The sequence below is a fragment of the Notamacropus eugenii genome, chromosome 3 (genome assembly GCF_028372415.1).
Source record: "Notamacropus eugenii isolate mMacEug1 chromosome 3, mMacEug1.pri_v2, whole genome shotgun sequence".
In the NCBI taxonomy this organism is placed as follows: domain Eukaryota; kingdom Metazoa; phylum Chordata; class Mammalia; order Diprotodontia; family Macropodidae; genus Notamacropus; species Notamacropus eugenii.
Window position 1 is genome coordinate 474,326,328 of NC_092874.1, and position 19,705 is coordinate 474,346,032.

Here is a 19,705-nt window from a genome sequence, read left to right on the forward strand (position 1 = left end):
ATTTAGGGCCACTAGGAGTGCAAGATAACAAGAAACTGTCAGTAACTCTAGCCTTGGGACTGTCGCTTTGGCCTTGTTGCACCTTAGTTTCATCATCTGTATAAGAGAGGGGTTTGGAAGAGGGGTGTATTTGCATTCCTAGTGCCTGACTCTTGGGAAACATTTATTAAATGCTCATTGAGTGAGGTTATGAACTCCAAGATTCTATTCTAATCTCCGTTAGGAAGTCTTTACTTGAGGACAAATGTCAGTACTTGAACTTGGGTCATAGGGCCTGAGTCTGAATCCTGACACTGTGTGATCTTGGGTGAATCACTTAATCTCTTGGGTCCTCCATCCTTTCTCTCCTTAACTTGGGGGTTGATCGAGATGACTTCTGGAATCCAACCCAATAAACACTGATTACGCACCTAGTATGCACCATGTGCTGGAGCTACAGTTAATAAAAAGAAAGACAGTCTCTGCGTTTAAGGAACTTGCAGTTTAAAGGAGGAGATGACACACAAAAGGAGACAGGAATGGGGAATGGGCAGAACTCTTCTTCCATGGAGGTGAAACCAGACAGAGCAGCAGGTGCTGAATGGAGTGAGGCTGAGAGTTCAGTTTCTGCCTTGGGAGGAGTTTGGTATGCCACCCTCCAGTTAGAAGGATTGGGGAAGAGGGGGTCTCAATCAAGGCTTAATTTAGATCATAGATTTAGAATAAAAAGAGACTTCTAGGGCTTATCTGCTCCAATCCCCTCATTTTACAGATGAGGAAACTGAGGCCTAGGGAGGTTAAATGATTTGGCTAAGGTCACACAATGTAGTAAGTGGTAAAGGTGGGATGTGAACCCAGGTACTGGCTACATAACCAGTGCTCTTTCTGTGACAGCATCCTAGAAAAAAGGAGGCGAATTGGCAAAACTGCCTTGGATAGTCACGTCTGGTGGCTGGAGATGATGTAGGCCTGTTTTAGTTTTCTTGTGACTTCCTTTCTTCAAGTTCCACATTTTCATCCTTTTGTTAGTATAACAAAATCTCCAAATTCTTTTTTAGGGTGTTGAGTGTAAAGGATATTTGCCTCCTGCATGTAATAATACCCTCATTCCTTTCTTCTGCGTATCCAATTCAGGCCCATCCTTGACCCTCTAGCCTAAAGTGGTTCATCGCCCACTTTTCTGAATTGCCAAAACATTATAATCGAGCTCTTCAGAGATGTCATGTAACTAGGGAGTCAAATAAACGTATGATTTAAGGAATACAATCTTAACCCAAGAACGTTAGTGTTTAACAGATCAGAACCAGGCAAGCGGACATTCAGCAGAGAAACCATGAATGCTTTTGTTCTGGGTCACTTCCCAAAGTCTGCCAAGGAATGTCCCTTCTGCTTCTGGGGACTTGCTTTTCATAGATGCACACACACTTGCCTGTACATATGTGTGTGCATGCATGTGTGTATGCATGCACATGTGTGTGCATGTGGATATGTGTGTGTAGATAGTCTGTATGCATTTTTCATGCTGTTGACCTTATTCTCTGCCTTCTCATTTGGGTCCGTCCATTTGTCCTTGAAATAATATTTATCATTTTATTACCTCTATTATATGTGTACACAGTCACACACACACACACACACACACACACACACACACACACAGCAGTTAGGTGACACAGTGGATAGAGCACTAGACCTGGAGTCAGGAAGACCTGAGTTCAAATCTGGCCTCAGACACTTGCTAGCTGTGAGACCCTGGACAAGTCACTTTGCCCTGTTTGCCTGTTTCCTCATCTGTAAAATGAACCAGAGAAGAAAATGGCAAACCAGTATCTTTGCCAAGAAAACTCCACAGGGGGTTACAAAGTGTCACATGACTGAAATGATCTAACAGCCCCAAAATACACATATAATAGTGACAATAAAATGATAAACACACAAACATAGGTGGATAAGACTTCTGGTTTCTTTGGGGTAAGAAACTCTCAGTGGGGAAACTTCTTCAACTAATAGAAATTTCTCTGTACTTTATAGTCTTAGAGATTTGCCTGGATCACTGAGATGTGTGACTTGCCCAGGGTCACACAGCCTGTTGTTGTAAGAGGGGACCTTGAACCTAAACCTTGACTCCAAGGCCAGCTTTCTATCAGCTGCTGCACACTTCTACTTTAACATTACATTATGTCAATATGGCATCATTCTCAATGAAGGCCAGGAGGAGGAGAGAAAGCTAGATTGCCTTTGGAAAACTGGACAGAGCTTCTTGTGACCCCAAGCTTGTCCCTGAAGCAAAGGACCTCCAATTTAGGACCAGTATTCTCCTAGCTGCAAATTATGGAAGGAATAGTCGATCAATAAACATTTATTAAGCACCTACTATGTGCTAATTATTATGTTCAGTGCTGGGGAAGGAAAGGAAAGTCTTGATAAGGAGCTTAGAGTCTAATACAGTCTTTTCCAAAGAATTGATGACCATGTGGAGGCAATGGAAAGATACAAGGTGGGTAAGAGGAGGCTGCAGTACGTTTCAGATAATGAAATAGGAGGGAGAAACAGTGTAAAGGACAGAAAATGGAGATGGGCTGGTCAGATGGTGAGCATGTAGGATGATGGATGGACAGCCCATTGTGCTCCATTAGTATTCTATCTGGGCCCAGTTCTTTGATCTGCACCACAAGAGGGACTACCCCATCATGATTCGGGCACCCTGCCCCATGCAAGGTCAGCACCTACTCTTTTAGAGTCTTAAAGAGCTGCCTGGGCCCTTGAGAGGTTGTGATTTACCCAGAGTTATGCACACAGCAGAATTTGAACTCAGGTCTTCCTGAATCCAAGGCTGACTCTCTGTCCATTATACATGCTGCAAAATAATTGGCAAAGTTCAGTGTTGAAGCTCTTGCTTTAAAAACAAATAATTCCACAATGACCTAGGGAGAATACAGAATATTAAAACATGAACCAAAACTACTTCTCTAGACTTGGGGTCTCCACCATCTAGCACAATGCCTGGCATGGAAGAAGGACTTGGGAAATACTGGTGGGCTGATCGAGTCCCTCACTGGAGACCAGTGATACCAGTTCTTTCTGGTGATGGCACATGGATTTCATTTTGTCATGCATCTTTTCCCTCTATCTCTATCTGTATCTATCTTGAAATTAAAAATAAATTTGACATGTACACACATGTATTTCCATATATATGTATATATAGGACATATAATCACTCACATATAATCCACAATCACTCAAAAGAGTGTAGTCAGTCCATCTATACAGAGAAGACCAAGTGGGTGGAAAATATCTAATTTCCAGATTTCAGCATGTGTTTTGGATGGATTCCCTATTGCATTACCCAAAAACCAGTATGTGAACGTGGAACAGTGTAAATGAACAAATAGCTGAGGTCGGAGTTGAATCACAGCAGGAAAAGCAAGCTAGTTTTGCTTTTAGGAGGTTGCAAAGCTCTTTCTAGCCTTTAGCCCACTTTGCTAAAAGAGTGGCTTTACAAGAGTGAAACCTGGAACACTACCGCTTCTAAGAGAAAAGCTGGGTACCCTACAGAAGGCAGTGGGGGCAGCAGTAATTTACAGCTTATGATCAGGGAGAAATTGGAAAGAAAAGTGCCATCCATTGGGAAATCTTACAGCAGAAAGCAAAGTTGGGCTGGTCACCTGGGAAGAGCCAAGGATGGCGAGTGGCCAGGCAGGTTGATCCTCTGGTATTTTTGACGCATTGCGCCGGATGACATCCTCTTTTAGTGAACTTTTGGGAGAACATGGGATAAAAGTGTCAAAGGATGGACAGACATTCTATATCTTTGAATAACTCAGGAATGAATGAGATTGTAGATAAATTTTCTCATTTTGGTTTGTCTGTCAAGTCCACTGGCATTTAAGTGCCTAGTATGTGATGGGGACTCTGTTTGGCACTGAGGATGCAAAAGGTTGTGCACATGTGTGTAAGCTTGAGTCTATGGGTATGCATTTGAGGTTTCTTTATATCCCTTCAGAGAGTGAGAGACAAGCTAGGCTCTCGCCAATAGTCAGAATTCTTGCCTTGTGCTTATTGGCTGGCATATAAGAGGTATTTAATACATAGTTGTGGACTAATGGATGAAAAAGTTGCCATTTCTAGGAGTCCAGGAGGATCAATAGGGATTTGTGTCAGCGTTTGCTGTTGCTTAAATTTGAAGCGACAGTGAACATTGATGGGGAGGAATGGGATGCTCTTTGAAGTGTAGGTGAATAAAGCTGCCTCTCACTTGACCTTGACGAAGAATCTTCCTTCTGGTGGGTTCAAGAAGAAAAGAGGAAATCCCCATTACAGCACAACCGATTTCTTCTTGGGCATTGGTATGGGGTTCTCCCTGGGCTGGCCCCATCCAGATGAAAAATGAAATGCAGATGCTGGTGTTTTTCCTCCAAAGCAAGCCCTGCCCAGAGAGAGAACATTGCATGTCCATGCTTCCATATGGCCTGAGCTGACCCAGTGAGCCATGGGATAATGACAAATAGAAGGGGCTGAACTGAATAACTCCAAAAGATCCAACTGAGACAAGGAAAGCAGTTTTCAAATCTAGTATCCCCAGACCCTGGGCCACCTACCCTCCATGGCTCTAGACACAGCAGAGGTATTGGAAGTTCTCCTTCAGAGATCAGAAAGGGCAAGCTTCTGGGGGCCTTCTGTGTCAGTATGTCTGGTGAAGAGGGTCAGGGTTGGAGAGGGCAACCCAGGTCGCTACATCACTGCATCCTTGTCCTTCTCTACATGGTGGATGGGAGGCTGGCTGGGGTCTTCCTCTTGGCACAGTGCAGACACTAATGAAAGGTATGGGCCACCCCTTGCTAAGTCTTCTCTCACTTCCAGGGCCCTTTGACCTTCCCTGCTTTTCACTCCACTTACATCTTTGGCTTGGCATCCTCCATGCACCTCCCCCAGGTCGCTTTTCATTTTTGGTGTGCTGTACCCTGACTCACAGGGCCTGGCACACTGATTGTGCACCTAGAAGGTGCTTAATTAACAACTGTTGGCTAATTATGCTTATGTCCATCATGCCCTGCTCATGCCCTTGGAGTGAGCCTTGACTTTGTACCTAGGGGAAGTGAGGGACAGGTGTAGCGGACAGCGTGCTGGAATTTGAGCCAGGAATGAGTGAGTTCAAATCCTGCCTCAGACACGTTAGCTATGTTACCTGTCTCAGCTTCAGATTACCCATCTGTAAATGAGTGATAATGGCACGTACCTCACAGGAGGCTGTGAGATTCAAACCAAATGAGACAATTGGATGCAAAATGTTTTACAGCCTTGAAAGTGCTGCGTAAATGCTAGCGATGATGATGATGACGGCGATGATGATAGTCAGACAGATGAGTATTGATCATATGTTAGGCATTGAGTTGAGGGTTGGGGATACATGAACAAGCAAACAGAATGGTCCCTGCCCTCAAAGACCTTACATTCCAGTAATAATAATTATTTAATATATTTTAAATACTTCATAATTATTTTTAAAAAAATAATCTGTTGAAGATTTATTTATGTTTGGGTCAGCTCTATGGGTTCTTCTAACTGCCTAGAGTGGCCTGGGTGGGGAGAGTCAACAAAGGACCTTGTAGAGACCGCTGAGTTGTGGGCAAGTAGAAGGCGCTGGTTTCTCCAGTGCCCAGCCTCATCTTGGCAGAGTGGGCCCAGTATGATGGCTCTGCACTAGTCACAGAGCGCATGGACTTACCTTCTGGGGTTGACCTAGAACTAGTGTTCTAGGCTCCATGCAGGTTTGCAAAGCACTGGGTAGAAGCTATCAACAGCCCTGAGAGGTGGGTGCTATTATTGTCCCCATTTTACAGTTAAGGTAACTGAGGGAGAAAGAGTTTGGGTCTGAGCTCAGATTTGAACTCAGGGCTTCCTGACTCCAGGCATGGGGTTCTCAATGGGGACTCAGTGCTCTTTGAGCTAAATCTTCCAGGAATCAGGGAGGGAGAGCATCCGACCTTCGACATGGGGGAGTGTGCAGAAGTCTCCAAATACAGGTTGTTTCCATTTTCCCACAGTGGTCTGACTCTCAGACCTAATTGTGCAGGGACATAACTCCAGTGCTCCTGCCGTGCTGGGACCATTGAGGACTATTGGGGCCAGGAGGAGGCAGTCAGGGCTTCAGGCATGGAGATCAGCCTTCCCAGGCTCACCCGAGGAGTTGACCACAGAGCAGGGACCAGAAACCCCAGATCTGAGTTGGAGGTGAGTCGAGGTTTTTTTTACCACACCCAGGCTAAAGAATTCACATTGTTCAGCTCTCTTTGGCAAACTTCTGACAGTAGAACTAACCAGGCAAATCCCTGTGGTGCCTGGCCACTGGGCAGAGCTGCTGGCCACAACTGCCTCTTCCAGGAAAGCCCAGGGCATGGGGGCCCATGACCAAGGCCCGGAGGGGGAGATTGCCACCCTACTTTGCCAGGGCACCATTTCATGTGGAGCAAATGAGTCACCCTGAGCCAGGCCAGGATCCATTCACTGCCTGGAGGCTTGGGAGGGAACCCTTGGCCTGAGTGAAGCCAAAGACTGGTTGTGGTTGGCCAAAGGCAGACAGATGAGGAGGCTTCCAGCATCCAGGGGGCCTTACGAGCTCATGGATGGAGAAAAGTGTGCTACTCGTTCTTTCTTTCTTTCCTTCTTCTTTCCTTTTCATTCCTCTCCTCTCCTTTCTCTTCCCCTCCTCCCCCTCCCCTCCCCTCCCTTCCCCTCCTCTCCTTTCCTTTCCTCTCCTCTCCCTCTCTGCTTTTTTCTTTCTTTCCTTCCTTCCTTTTTCATTATAGAGGTGGAGTAGGAGGCTTTCAGTGGAGACAGACCAGAAACACTAAAAGCCAGGGACCTGATGGAACCTAAGTAACACACAGCAGGTCTGGGAAGGGAGAGTGACTTAGGTGTCCAGTGGAGTGTCCCATGGAGGGCCTCCTACAGAGAAAGGAAGGTTAACAGGGGAGACTTCATCTCTGTCTGCCTCTATTTCTGAAGTACTATGGGAGCTGTAGTAAAAGGGAAGGAATCCTCCCTTAAGCCAAAAAAAATTACCTTGGCTTCATCTTTTTCATTGTGAAACTTGTAACTTTCCACACAGGATCTTGAAATAAACAGACCTGGGGATACCTCAAGATCAACAGAACACACAAGTGCACATACATGCACACTTACACACACGTACACACATACATGCATACACCCACACACAGCATGTTTCTTGTGTAGACACAATGTGATCAGAAGTGTTGGAAGGGTTCTGTAACTGCTATGATTAACATGTTCTGTACTGTGGTGTCTGGAACTACTGGTTTTTCAAGCTCTTCAGGGGGGAAGTAAATCTCTCACGTTGTTGATTTATGAACCTATTGACAATCTGAGAAGCCAAAATAAACTTGAGATGAAAGTGAGTCAGTTTGGATTCAACAAGCGTTGAAATGACCTAGCCTCTCGAGCCGTGTGCCAGGCACAGGCGAGGTACTGGGCAGGAAGGAGGGATCTTTACGGTCTTGTGGCGGGAAGAGAGGGCACCCATGCGTGAAAGATCCAGACGAGCGGCCATTAAAGGCCTATGTTAATAGCCAGCATTTCTATGGGACTTTAACATTTCCAACGTACTTTACATATGTTACCTCTGCATGCCTTATGAGGTAGAGGCTTTTATCTCCTTTTTACAGATGAAGAAACTGAGACATACAGAGAGAGTAAGTGACTTGCCCAGGGTGGCACCGCTAGTGAGTGTTTAAGCCAGATTTGAACTCACGTTTTCTTGACTTCCGTTCCAGCGTTCTATCCTCTGTGCCATCTAGCTGCCTGTAAATTATATTTATGCAGAACTTTACTTCTCATCTGGAGCTTAGGAGGCAGATTCCCTAAGCAGTCTTAGTCTGCTTTTACAGATGGGGTTAAATAACTTGCCCAGGGTTCATAGGATCCTAGAATTGGAAGCAGAACCTCAGTGATGTTCAGTGACTTTGCCTGAATCCCAGGAGAAAAGGAGAGACGGGCCCCAGGTCCTCTGATTCTTTATGGGGGGCTCTTTGCATCAGACTGGCCATAGCCAGAGAAGAACCTGTCAATGACTGTGGTTTCTTCATTAGAGCCTTCCTTCCTCTTCAGAATGAGAACTTGGACCAGAAGATGTCTGAGCTCTTTGCTTTCTATAATGTAGGATTCTGAACTGGGTGCAGATGGGAGGGGGATAGCCAATGACCAATCCCATGGTTAAGAGGCTGCTGGGTCAGCTCAGAAGCCCGGGCCTTGGCCTGGCTGATGGGCCAGAGGGGCGGCAAAGTTGACATGATCTGTCTAACAATGTTGAGAATCCTTCTGGTCCTTTGGAATGAGGCATAGGATAGCTCGGGCTGCTGGGATTGGGCGTGGCCTTGGCATCAGCAACAGGTGTTTTCCTAGCTTGGATTTTCAAAGATTTGATCTCTCATTCCTCTAATGCTGCTTCGAGGCTTTCTATATATACTCTTTCTTTATGAGACTGACCAAAGGGCTGGGGCATGAAAAGTGCTGACTTTACTTTCTCAACTCAGGCAAGATGGGCCCCATTTAGCTTCAATGCCAGGGTTGGGTTCTTACCATTTTTTTTCTTTTTAAATTATTATTAACAACTAGAAAAGCAGCTTGACCTAGTGGATACAGAGCTGGCTTGTTCGAGTCCCATCTTCGACATGGGGCAAATCTAATACAAATTCCTTCCATTATGGTTATTAACCCATCACAAATATTGTGCCACTATCCTCATGGCATGTGTCCCTTCTCCCCCCCAACCTCAGTTTCCTCAACTTGCCAAACAGGAGCAGTGCCTCCAATGTGCTAAGTGGTCATTCTTTAGTGGGAAGACATGTAATAAAGCACTTTGCAAAGTGCTGTGTAAATGGCTATTATCATTGTTACTTGTGGGGTATTTTGGAGAAACTGAAGCCTGTATTAGTGGTGTGTCCTGCCCTAGTGCCCACACTGAAATTACTTGAAGTATCTCTGTTCTGAGCACAGGCCTCTGGCTCCTCGTTTTGCGTCCTGTTGTTTCAGTAATGAGGCTTTTCTGTCTGTGTCTATAAACAGATTTGCTGTTTGATTTCACCCACTTGTTCCGTGTCCATCTCCACCATGTTTAATCAGAAAGAAATATTGGGCAACAAGGTCTCTACACTCTTTTTGGAAAATCTTAAAATATTTTCAAATCATTAACTAGAAAATCATTTAAAAACATTTTCATATTCAGAGACGATAATGGGGATTGTTCTCTAAATTGTGACTTAACTACATACTGGCTTCTTCCTTGTAATACGGAGCTTGGTGGGGAAGCTCGGTGGTGCGGTGAATAGAGCACCAGTGCAGGAGTCAGGAGGACCTGAGTTCACATCTCACCTCAGACACTTGACACTCACTAGCTGTGTGACCTTGGACAAGTCACTTAATCCCAATTGCCTCATCCTGGGTCATCTCCAGTCATCCTGATGAATATCTGGTCACTGGATTCAGATGGCTCTGGAGGAGAAGTGAGGCTGGTGACCTGCACAGCCCTCCCTCACTCAAAGCAAAGTCAAGTGCAAGTCATGTCATCATTTCTCTGATGGCATGGTCGTCTTCAGCAGTGAAGGACGAACACACTTAACAGAGCTCTGTGAAGTCTTGTTTGACTGTGGTCATTATTGGCCCTGGAGTTGGATTTAAGTCTCAGAACCCAGTTTTGGGTTTTGGATTCTTGATAAGAAGTCATGGAACCTACAATGGGTTAAATACTTTATTTCTTTTGGTGGCCTCTTTTTCTAAGTCAGTTGGTAGTCCACTGAGGCCACCCAGCTGTCTTTCCACTTCTGCTGGGGCTCTCTAGCATCACAGACTTGGAGTCAGAAGGGACCTCTGTGGCCTCTAGTTCAACTCACTCAATGTACAGATGAGGCAACTGAGGTTAAGAAGATGCCAGGATCACAGAGAGCCAGATGGGACCTTAGGGTCCTTTTAATTGACCCATTCGGTTTGCAGGTGATAAAACAAGACCTAAGAGAAGTAAAGAGTCACTCTAACCCTAAATGCAGTGTCAGGTAGCAGAGATGGTTTTCCTTTTATTCCAACTTCAAGAAGAGAAAAGGACTAGAGACTAAAAATTAGTGTGGGTAGTAGGGCAGGACATGTCACTAATACAGGCCTCAGTTTCTCCAAAATACCCCACAAGTAACAATGATAATAGCCATTTACACAGCACTTTGCAAAGTGCTTTATTACATGTCTTCCCACTAAAGAATGACCACTTAGCACATTGGAGGCACTGCTCCTATTTGGCAAGTTGAGGAAACTGAGGTTGGGGAGAAGGGACACATGCCATGAGGATGGTGGCACAATATTTGTATAGGTTAATAACCATAATGGAAGGAATTTGTATTAGATTTACCCCATGTCGAAGATGGGACTCGAACCTGGGTTATGCTGGCTCTGAAGCCAGCTCTGTATCCACTAGGTCAAGCTGCTTTTCTAGTTGTTAATAATAATTTAAAAAGAAAAACACTGAACCTAGAGAAAACATTAGGGGAGGAAAACAGTTCCATTTGCCACTTGGCAAGTGACCTTTTCAGAATTCCATGTTGGGCTTGGATGGGACTGGTGCCAATGTTGTGAGATGACCTCATTGGAAGCGAAGGTCCTCGTATTGGGTAAATTCAATTCAAAGTTGTTTCTTAAGCACACACTCTGGGCAGATATCTCACCCAGTCCCCCTTAGACCAAGGAATCTCTCAGGGTGGTTGTTCAGTCATTTTTAGTCATGTCCAACTCTCCATGACCCCATGAGTTCAAAGCCTCAGACACTTACTAGCTGTGTGATCTTGGGCAAGTCACTTAACCCTGTTTGCCTCAGTTTCTTGTAAAATGATCTGGAGAAGGAAATGGTAAACCATTTTAGTATCTTTGCCAAGAAAATCCCAAATGGCTGGTGATTCTGGGAAAGGAGGCACGGAATGAGAAGACACTGTCTTCTTGCAGAAGCGGAAATAGCTGCAAGAAGCCAGAAATGCCCTTAGCCCCCAGAAATGTGGTCTCCTTCCCAAGCAGGAAGTTATGGCAGCCACAAACAGTACCATGTTAGGAGTTGAAGCTCACATGAACAGCTCCATGGAGGAGGATGGGGGGGAAACTGCTTGTTTGGTCTCTATGGCTAGCATTTTTCATGAGAGTTATCTTCACTTATTATGAGTTGGGACCAAGAAGGCTTTTCCAAGGGCCATTCCAAAGCAATCCACATCTTTACCATCACAAAATGGTCTGAGAAATGTAGGGAATGCAAGGTCACATTTTATTTATTGTTCGTTGGTTATAAAATAAACGTTTGATTCACTAGAGCAAAGCACAGTCAAAGGTGCTCTTCCTGTCTATCCGGAGGTCTAAACTGCTCACGCTTCCTTGAAAGATAACCTGACAGAGATAGCCTTGTTCATCCCACTCTGATGGTGACACCAGGTGAGGTACACAACAGATGTGTGTCAGCCAAAGGTATTTTTCATGGGGACAGACGAGCTCCCATAGAGCCTATCCACCAGGACAGTGCATTTGTCTTGAACAGATGGAAATGGAGGATCATGGAGCGAACAAGATAATATAAGTAAAATGTTTTGCAAGCCTTAAAGTGCTACATAAATGCTAGCAACTGCTTTATTATTATTAAAAACAATAATAATATTAATAAATATTAGAAGTATAAATAGGTTTAGTAATATATGTATATTTATATGAGCATATTTAACATCTGAATATAAGAAAATAAAATATGTAACACAATATATAAACTGTGCATACAAGTTATATTACATAAATAAAATAGAACTACATAACATATGGAAATATGTAACTGCAGAAATATATAACAACACATAAACCATTTATACATAAATAGAAACAAATAGAAGTGCTACAAATGGAAACAAAGTTGATGATGTTATAATAATAAAAGACCTCAGATACATCTAGTCCAACCTCCTTATGTTACAGATGGGGAAACGGAGGCACAGACCTCTTCTAGTGACCTGCCCAGAGTCACACAGGTAACTGGTGACTGAGGGAGAATTCAAACTCTAGTTCTTAGTGACTTTAAGCCCAGCGCTCCCTCCGCTGCTCCACCCAGCTGACTAATGCCATTGAGGCTCTAGCACAGACTGATTGATTTCCATCTAGTAGTCCTCCTAAGGATTCCATGCTGACGTATCCAGCCATTGCTGTGAAGGGACATTGGTCAGAGTCAGCCATTAAGCATTTATTAAGCACCTACTGTTTGCCAGTCACTGTGATAACAACTTGGTGAAACAAAGAAAGGCAAACTCACAGTCTAATGGGAGAGACAGCATAAGAACAGTTTTGTACAAACAAGATGAGCTGGAGATGATCACGGAGGGAAGCCAGGGCAACATTCGCTGGGGATGGGCTCGTCCTGTGTGTGGCTAATATAGGGGCACTGTTCCCATTGTTTTTGCTAATTAGATTCCACATTAACTGCAGTGAGTCTTAAATAGGATAACTGTGGAATTAGGAAACCTAAATAAAACTGTGTCTCAGCTTTATTAGCCTGATATTAGATATAGAAGCCCTGGGTCTTCTTCTGATGTCTGCCCAACAGCTGATCAGTAAGGTTTCCCATGAGGACACCTGTTGCTAAGATTTTATCAGGTCAACACTCTTAATGTTGTTTAATGGAACTCTTGTGTTGGTAAATTGATTCTCCCAGAATCCTCATTTTCTGTGATGAGAGATGACTATTTCAGTATCTCCAGAAACCATCCTTTGGTGTCATTAGCTTAGAGATGGTTTGCCGTAAAGTCCTGGCCTTTCCAGAGCAGGGTTGGCATTTACAAGAGCCCGGGGCTAGTTTGGATGGACTTGGGAGAATAAGTTAGAGTATTTTTTTAAAGGTGCTTTAAAAATAGCTAACACAGACGTGCGGATTTGTGCGGTCATTGGAATCAGGCAAAGTGTGGCCAAGTCAGATTCTTTTTTTGGGAGCGGGGTAGCTTTGAGGGATAGATTTGTAATTAGCATATATCTTCCCTTAGCTCATTTCAAATACTTGCCAGAGCTCTGGTTTACACAGTTAACTGTATTAACAAGGATAATGTACAGGTTGACTTCAACCTCACCCCTATCCAAATTAGGTAAAAACATATAGGGAAAAAGAGCCCTAGGTTTGGAATGGAAAGATTTTGAGTTCATGCCTTGATATTTAGAGCATTTATTAAGTACTCACTTTGTGCCACTGGGGATACATGGAAAAGCCAGGCGGATATTCTCTGCCCTCAGGACTCTTCCATTCTGATGTGAGAGTACACAGGCAGTCTGGCTGGAAGGGTCCATGAAGTCCTGAGGAGGTCTAGAACTGGGAAGGGGGGGGTCAAAGCTGCCCTGTCCCAGCTCAGATTCCAGGGAGGTGGGAGTACAGTTTTCTGATGAAGAGGGAGAGGAGATGATGGACCCTGTGGAGACGTTTGGGAAGTGACCATGGACAAAACAGCCTCAATTTTCTCTTCTGAAAAGAAGATCAGACTGGGTGACCTCCAAGGCTTTCCATGTTCAGATGGTACATATGGATGAATGAAGTGGCATTGTGCCAAGGTTGGCACACATTACAAAGCCCTTCCTTATCTCCTAAGCTCAAAGATCCTGGAACTCAAAGCACCTGATGATCAAATGTGTACTGGACCTTTCTGCCATGTCTGTATGGTCCAGTAGCAAGAGGGCTAGCCTTGGATTCTGGAAGGCCCTGGGTTCAAATCTTCCACAAACATTTGTTCATTGTGAGATGATTTCCAAGTTATTTTACCTCAGTTTCCTCATTTATAAAACAGATACAATCATACCTCTGGTACCTATCACAAAGCAGTGCTGTGGGGCTCAAAGGGGATAAGGTGATAAAAGGTGTCTGGCAATGTCATTGACCGAACCTTGCACTTGGAATCAGGAAGATCTGGGTTTGAATCACTTACTGAGTGACCCTGGGCAAGTCACTTAACCTCAACCTCAGTTTCCTCATCTGTAAAATGAAAATAATAACAATGCCTACCTCACAAAGAATTAAATGAGACCGCTCAGATGAGATTTTATACACACATATGGCATGTATATATTTATATATGCATGTATTACACATTACACACATACTACATATACTATATATGTATATATTATACACATTAAATGTGCATATATATTACGTAATATAATACACACATAATATAGTACGTATATTACAATGCTTTGCAAGTTTAAAGCATTTTCTAAAGATTAACTGCCGTCATTATTAATATTATTAATAATGATTTCATGCCTGAAATAATTTCCTAAAGGCTGACTGCTATTGTTAAGATAACAGTTTGAATTCTAAGATAGCTTTTTTATCATAATAATATGATTATTGTAGTTTACAATGATTATATTCCTTAAAGCGTTTTGATAGCATGAATTCTAACATAACATTTTATTATAATAATCTGATTATTGCAATGAATAGTCACATGCTTTAAAGCACTTTCAGAAGGGTAGCCGCTATGGTTATTAATATAATTACATCAGTAACCATAGCAGTTGTTTGGGGAGGCAGCCCGGTGAAGTGTGAAGAGCATTGCAAGGCTGTAGAGCCAGACCCTGGGTTCAGATCCTGCCCCCCAGGCTGCCTGGTCTGGCTTAGCCTCCTCTGGGAGTAGACGGAGGCTCATTCTAGCTCCCCACCTACAGCCCTATCCCCCTCTCCCAGACCCTAAAGGAGATGGATCCCCAGGGCAGGGAGTGCAAAGCCCCACCTAAGCGTAGCAGTGACTGGAGGCGGCTCCACCCCACGAAATACAGCTCTCTGCAAAGACACCCCAAGTCTCCCTTGCAGCGAGAGCGGGAGGAAGGAAGCCAGAGTAGGCCGGGAGGACGGAAAGCCTGGTGCGTCTGCCGCTTTGGCCCTGACGGCTGACAATGGAGAGAGGCCGGGCGATGAATGAGCTCAGGGAGCAAACAAACCCCACACACTCGGCGTTGCCATGGAGACAGGGATGCGTCAGCTCACAAAGCAGGGCCGGGAGGCCGGGAAAACTGATCCACTGTTTCTCTTGGCTGGGAACAAAGCCCTGTCGTGAGCCATGCTTAAAGAGTGAACATTTATGGATAGAGAAGTGAATCCTCAAGCCATCCAGCTCCGCCTCTGCGGCTGACTCAAGTTTGCAAGATTTTTGTTTTAGAGAGGTGTTTAATTTTTTTTAAAATGTGTTCCATTTATCCCCGCTCCCCCCTCAAAAATGTAAATTAATGTGGGTTTTAAAATCCACACAGAAAGCCCAAATCTGTCTGCGTTATGCTGACGCTGAAGGGCCTTTTTTTAAGGTCCCCAGTTAGAGTTTGTGTGAGTCATTCAGGGAGGGAGGGACTTGTCTAGCTTGTTGGTCCATGTCTTTCTGCTGGCTGGTGAGATGGTGTAGTCTGTGTCATTGGAAGTGTTCAAGCATGTGCTGTGTGTGCACGTGTGTGTGAACCCCCTGTTGGAGTCCTGCACTGGGTGGCAGGTGAGAACCGTGATTCAGTTCTAATCTCTGAGATGCAGCAGAATTGATGGAGTGGAGGGGATAAAAGGGAAGGAGGCCTATTGGAGAAACTGAGGCCCCAAGATTGAAGTGACTTGTCCCAGGTCACTTCAGAATATGTGTAATTTTAAAAGATTCAAGCAAAGGTTTTAAAAAATCCCCTCCCCCTCCCTGAAATGTCAGTATTCCCCAGAAATCTTGACCTTGGCCATGGAACATCTGTGACCCTGAGGGATGTTTCCAAGGCAGTGAGGAACCATGGCAAAGTGTTTAGAGTGTTAGTTCTACATAGAATCACAGACTGAGAGCTGGATGGGACCTCAAAGACCATTCCTTTCATTTTATATATGAGGAAACTGAAGCCTTGGAGGTCATGGATTATAGGATCCTGGATATAGAGTTATGGAGACCTTGGAAGTCAATGCCTTTGTCCAACTCCCAAGGACCAAATTGGAGACGCAGGGAGTTGAATTCTCTTGCCCACGGCCGTACAGCTAATGTGACCTCGATGAGGTTTGAACCTGGTCCTCAGAGTCAAGGTTTTCCCCCCTGGATCATTTCACATTGCCTTAATTCATCCATGCTCCAGAGATGATCAATCAGAGACGTCTCTAGACTGAAGCTTCTACAGGTGGGAGCCTGTTGTGTAACACAGACCTCACTGGATCCTCCCCCTCCTTCTACTCAGAGCCTGACCTTGACTCCCTAAAAGCCTCGTGGGTGCCTGTGGGGTCCTGTCTGCCTGTCCCGAGCTCCTGCTCAGGCCTGTCTGGAGGCTCTGCCAATACCTCCAGCTTCCTCTTTTGTTATTATTGTCAAGGTTGGCCCCAAGCAGGATGGTGAAGTTCCTCCTCCCTTCTGGATAGCCTCTCTGGGGCCAAGCCTTGACCTCTTTGGGCTGGAGTTACCACCTAGGGACGGGCACCCTGAGCCTTCCTCTCTCCTTCTTTCCCCACGAGGAAGCAAATTCTCATGTCACTGAGCCATTCATTCTCTGTGTTTTACTTCGATGGGTCCTCATGACTCCTCCTGTCCAGTACCTTCATTTTATAGATGGGGAAACAGAATTTGAGAGAGGCTAGTGATATGTTTCTCTAAGGGTTGTAAAATGCTTTATAATTTCTCACATGCTGCTGAAATTCCGTCTCCCCCTCCCCCCCTTTTTTACAGCTTAGGTGGTTAAACAGTTTGCTAATAAGTATGTGGGGAACACAGATTTCCCTGAGTCCAAATCAACACCCCTACCCTGCTTTCTAGGCAGCACGTCGTCTAACCCTGGGAGCCAGCACTCCGCCTCTAGCAGAATCCCCTAGCCCTTCCCTCCTCCCTAACCGGAAGAATGAATTCCAGTGTTTGTTAATGAGGACTGGGCTTTACTCCTCTTATCTCTGCCACCCAACTTAGTTGCATTTTAAACTGGGCTTGGTAATGCCTTCACTCACCTTTCCAAGAGCTAAAAAGCTGTAATTCTAGGAGATTCTGGGGGATTTCTTCTTAAACATAGGTAGGTACCTAATCTGTGCTGGTCGACTGCTGGCCCATGCCTACTTAGCCCAATTCTCAAGGACTACACTTAAGGATGTCTAATGGCAGTCATATCCACCCCCCAAACTTTTCTGTCCCCCTTTTTCTTTTGTTTTACAGACTTCTGATTTCCTCTCACCAGATTCTCAGTTAAAAATCTCTTTCACTGCTTCCCCCCAGTGGAAAACCCTGGAAGGACGTGCCTGTCCAACCAGCCTTTATACACTGCTATTCCACTCGTTGAATAGTTTATAGATTTGGAGCTAGAAGGGACCGTAGAGGTCATTGAGTAAAACACTCTCATTTTACAGATGAGGAAACTGAGGCTGACTAAACTTCAGTCACTCAGAAAGCATTGGACCTTCAGATTATAGTTTCTTCCCATGAAGCATTTCTTCTGTTCCACTCAAGAGCTGTGCAGATCTTCAGGTGTCCAGAGAACCAGGCCAGGGACCCTGGAGGTTATGAAGTAGTGTGTCCTCACTGGGCAACATGTGTGCAATTCTATCCTCTTGCTTGAGAGAGAACAAAACCTGTATTTATAAGGAACATGACAGAGAATGGATTCTTTGGGGGAGAATTTTTAGGAAGTCTTGAAATGCCCCTTGAAAATGATAGAGGTGGGAAGCTAGGTGGCACAGTGCATAGAGCACCCACCCTGGAGTCAGGAGAACCCAAACTCAAATCTGACCCCAAATGTTTAATAGCTATATGACTCTGGGCAAGTCACTTAACCCTGATTACCTCAAAAACAATAACAAAAAAGAAAATAATAGAGGACTTCTTGGGACATGAAACAGTAGAAATTAAGAATTTTATTTGCGTCCATTATATTATTTAAGATCCTATCATCTTAGCGTTAAAAACTTGTCAGTGGCGGGGAGGCGGGGGGCGGAGCCAAGATGATGGAGTAGGAAGACATAGATATGGAGGCTCTCCCCACACAGCCCATAAAAAACCTGTAGAGAGGGACTTGTAACAAATTGTGGAGCAGCAGAAGTGGAGAACAGAGTGGAGGAGATTTCCAGCCCAGGGTGACTTGAAAGACCCATGGTTTGGTTGCACCAGTCACAGAGCGGAGCCCAGCCCAGCCTTGGCCCCACAGGGCAGCTCTTAAACAGCCCTTGGGGGTGGAATCTCCAGTCAGGGAATCCCCAGTCCCAGTACCTGCAGTTCCCAGATCCCACAGGTGCCAAAGGTCAGTCACGGAGTATTCTCAGCTGGCCAGGAAGGGAGAAGGGCCTTCCATAGCTTCGGCCTTAGGCAGCCGCTGCATAGGCCACACAGCAGCCTGAAAGGACTGCTCCATTTTGGGAGTATAAAAACCCCTGGGGCCACTGAAGAGCTGAGTCTTACCTCTGCCCTGCGTGGAGGTCCTGAGGCAGTGGGTCTTTGTCTTACACTGAATGGTGGCCCTGCCCATCCAGCTTATCTGAAAATCAGCCCCCAGTGCTGACTTGGGAACTGGAGGCCAGGTGGCTATGGAGAGGTAACTGCTAAGATTCTGGGCACAAAAATCCTTTTCTGCTCCCAGACCAGTGTACATGCTTGATTGTGCCACCTTGGAGGAACTGAGATCTTACAGATTCCCAGAGTATACCCTACTCTTGACCAGGACCCAAAAGTCAAGTAACTGGTTGGGAAAATGCCCAAAAAAGGGAAAAAAAATAAGACTATAGAAGGTTACAATATTGGTGAACAGATATCTCCTCCCATCCTTTCAGATGAGGAAGAACAATGCTTACCATCAGGGAAAGACACAAAAATCAAGGCTTCTGTATCCCAAACATCCAAAATAAATATTCAATGGGCTCAGGCCATGGAAGAGCTCAAAAAGGATTTTGAAAATCAAGTTAGAGAGGTGGAGGAGAAATTGGGAAGAGAAATGAGAGAGATGCATGAAAAGCGGGTCAACACCTTGTTAAAGGAGACCCAAAAAAATGCTGAAGAAAATAACACCTTTAAAAATAGGCTAACTTAATTGACAAAAGAGGTTCAAAAAGCCAATGAGGAGAAGAATGCTTTCAAAAGCAGAATTAGCCAAATGGAAAAGGAGGTTCAAAAGCTCACTGAAGAAAATAGTTCTTTCAAAATTAGAATGGAACAGATGGAGGCTAATGACTTTATGAGAAACCAAGAAATCACAAAACAAAACCAAAAGAATGAAAAAATGGAAGATAATGTGAAATATCTCATTGGAAAAACAACTGACCTGGAAAATAGATCCAGGAGAGACAATTTAAAAATTATGGGACTACCTGAAAACCTTGATCAAAAAAAGAGCCTAGACATCATCTTTTATGAAATTATCAAGGAGAACTGCCCTGATATTCTAGAACCAGGGGGCAAAATAAATATTGAAAGAATCCACCAATCACCTCCTGAAAGAGATCTAAAAAGAGAAACTCCTAGGAACATTATGGCCAAATTCCAGAGTTCCCAGGTCAAGGAGAAAATATTGCAAGCAGCTAGAAAGAAACAATTCAAGTATTGTGGAAATACAATCAGGATAGCACAAAATCTAGCAGCTTCTACATTAAGGGATCAAAGGGTGTGGAATATGATATTCCAGAAGTCAAAGAAACTAGGACTAAAACCAAGAATCACCTACCCAGCAAAACTGAGTATAATACTTC

The 19,705-nt window shown here is 44.5% G+C and overlaps 1 protein-coding gene across 6 annotated transcripts in view; it reads left to right on the forward strand.

Moving 5' to 3' along the window:
- ARHGEF3 (Rho guanine nucleotide exchange factor 3) overlaps positions 1–19,705 on the forward strand; it is a 301,074-nt gene that overhangs the window by 41,356 nt on the left and 240,013 nt on the right. The window contains exon 1 of one of the 6 annotated variants that reach the window (XM_072599001.1): positions 6,131–6,213. The exons of the other annotated variants lie outside the window; for them this stretch is intronic. The gene's annotated coding sequence lies outside the window, so the exon portion shown is untranslated. Of the gene's footprint in view, positions 1–6,130; positions 6,214–19,705 lie in introns of those variants that run through there. 6 annotated transcript variants of the gene reach the window in all.